This window comes from Octopus sinensis, unplaced genomic scaffold, assembly GCF_006345805.1.
Source record: "Octopus sinensis unplaced genomic scaffold, ASM634580v1 Contig10691, whole genome shotgun sequence".
NCBI lineage: Eukaryota > Metazoa > Mollusca > Cephalopoda > Octopoda > Octopodidae > Octopus > Octopus sinensis.
Genome location: NW_021832189.1, coordinates 1 through 3143, shown reverse-complemented (window position 1 = coordinate 3143; position 3143 = coordinate 1).

The following is a 3143-nucleotide window of genomic DNA, read 5'->3' as shown; positions in this document are numbered from 1 at the left end:
ATAATAAAAATCATGCCTCCTCATTGATATGACTGTCCCAATCGATATAAAACGTATCTGTCAAGACCTACCAAAAACTGAGCAAATATAAAGATCTTGAAATAGAAATCAGCAAAATGTGGGAACCTGAAGGCTTAAAACAATATCTGTTTTGTCATAGGTGCCCTGGAATGATAGCAAAGGGGCTGATTGCTACCTAAACTCAAATACCAGGAAACCCCAAAATGGCAGAAATTCAAAAGATAGTGCTCATGGAACTGCTCATATCCTACGCAAAATATTTCTATGTAATCTCAAGTTTTAAAACAAACATAATTTTCGTATGGGTTTTTAGAACTTCACAGTACAACACTAAGTACAAAACAAATATATGGCACCTAGGTAAACACCAACATGAACTTCCAACTTGTTGTCTCTGAGGTCTCTGGTGAGAATTGGAGCCAACTTGTACAAATGTAAAGCAAAAGTCAAACATATAAAAAAGAATAATGATAATAATAATAATAATAATAATAATAATAATAATAATAATAATAATAATAATAATAATAGGGCTTGACAGAACAAAAGATTGGTACGGCCACAAACCTGAAGGCATCGTCGAAAATAGAAATGCAAAGATCCTATGGGATTTTATGATTCAGTGCGACCATGAGATTGAGAATAGGAAGCTGGACAAACTATGCCGGATCATAGATATAGCATGCCCGGCTGACAACAAGGTATGCAATAAGGAAGAAAGAAAAGTCGAGAGAGATGACAGGTTAGCTTGGGAAGTTAAGCAGTTGTGGTCGATGAGAAAGGTAGCAGTAGTACCAATAACTGTCAGAGCCCTGGGGACAGTGAGCAAGTGCAGAAAACAGCACTGCATGTAACCGCTCGAATACTCTGGAAGGTGCTCGAAAAATAAGAGGTGTTACCTTTGTTTACTGGTAGTGAACAGCTGACACTGTAGTACATCTCCAGTGTTAGAAGCTGTGCAAAGGCAATAATAATAACAATAACAATAACAATAGCGGATGGGCTACTCGACCTGAAGAAAATTCTGAAGAAAACTTGGGCCCACCTGCAAGGTCATGTGCTGTTTATCTTGATATGAGATCACCATGTTGCGCACATATGGTTGTGCCTGGTGTACCCTTATATGACGATGGCATGCACCGCTCTTTCACGCAATAATAATAATAATAATAATAATAATAATAATAATAATAATAATAATAATAATTTCAATAAGAAGAAGAAGAAGAAGAAGAAGAAGAAGAAGAAGAAGAAGAAGAAGAAGAAGAAGAAGAAGAAGAAGAAGAAGAAGAAGAAGAATCTTTTCTGCTAAAAGGCACAAGGGTTGCAATTTGGGGGTGGGGTATAATCGATTACATCCGATGAAAGGCAAAGTCGTCTTCGGTGGAACTTGTACGATATGGTTCCAGGTTCAGTCCCACTGCGTGGCACCTTGGGCAAGTTCCTTCTAGTATAGCCTCAGGACCACCACAATCATCATCACCATCTCCGCCACCACCATTATCATCACCATGGCCACCACTGCTATCGTAAGTTGCCGGTTGCTCCACCATCGCCACCAGCGCAAGCACCACCCGGCACCACTTGAGTGCATTTGGAAGACAGAAACTTAAAGAAGCCCTTGGTACATAAATACATGTACGTGTGTGTGTGTGTGCGTGTGCGTGTGTGTATGTGTGTGTGTATTTATATTCATATTCGCGTATTCGTGATGTGTCTTTGTGTTTGTCTCCCACCATCACCACCACCACTGCCACCACTTTATAACCGGTGTTTGTTTGTTTACATCCCCGTAAGTAAGCGATTTAGCACAAAGAGATCGATATAATAACTACCAAACTTAGACCTAAGTACTGTGGTCGATTTGTTAGACTAAACCTGTAGAGGCGGTGCCCCAGCATGGCCACAGACCAGTGATAGAAACAAATAAAAGATAAAGATAAATTATTATTTTTCATTGACAAGTTGGTCATGCCAGGAGTGTCTTTGATCCAAAGCAACAACATTAATATCACTGCCTATTATTTCAGTGGTTAAGGCAGGAGACTCGCATCGTAGGATCGCGGTTTCGATTCCCAGACCGGACGTTGTGAGTGTTTATTGAGCGAAAACATTTAAGGCTCCACGAGGCTCCGGCAGGGGTGTGGGGGTGGCGAACCCTGCTGTACCCTTTCGCTACAATTTTCACTCTTTGTTCCTGTTTTTGTTGTACCTGTATTTCAAAGGGGCCAGCCCTTGTCACACTCTGTGTCACGCTGAATCTCCCCGAGAACTACGTTAAGGGTACCTATATCTGCGGAGTGCTCAGCCACTTGCACGTAAATTTCACGAGCGGGCTGTTCCGTTGATCGGATCAACTGGAACCCACGTCGTCGCAACCGACGGAGTGCCACCACCATTTCAGAACCATTTCAACGCCGCCATCACTTTCACCACCACCACAACCATCATCACCATCGCGCCACCACCACCATCATCATCACCATGACCACCACTGCTATCGTAAGTTGCCGGTTGCGCCGCCATCGCGATCAGCGCAAGCACCACCAACACCGCTATCACGAGTAACTTTGCCACCACCGCATTCTTCACCGTGAAGGTCAACACCACCACCACCACCGACACCACCGACACCACCACTACTACCACTTCCAGCATCATCCTCACCATCACCATCAAATTGCTACTACCATCGGCAACTTCACCACCACCTCCACCACCTCCACCTCCACCACCATTACTAGTGAACTCTACCACACGCCGCCACCATCACAACCAAGCAACGTTCCATTTCCAGTTGTTTAATTATAGCAACCGAAACGTGTGCAGTTGCTACTTTCAGCGGATGTTAACACCTCATATCTTTCCGGTGTGGAGGTGGTGGTGGTGGTGTAGAATGAATGTGGAGTGTGTGTGTATGTGTGTGTGTGTGTGTGTGTGTGTGTGTGTGTGCGTGCGTGTTATCAGAAAGAGATGAGCTTCTATGCTCTTGAGGATACGAGACTGTTGTTACGCGTGTTACATGTACGAAAGGTACAAGTCGACGAGAGAGATCGAGCTATCTATAGAGCTGTGTGTGGTGCGGTGTGTGTGTGTTGTGTGTGTGGTGGTATGTGTGTGTG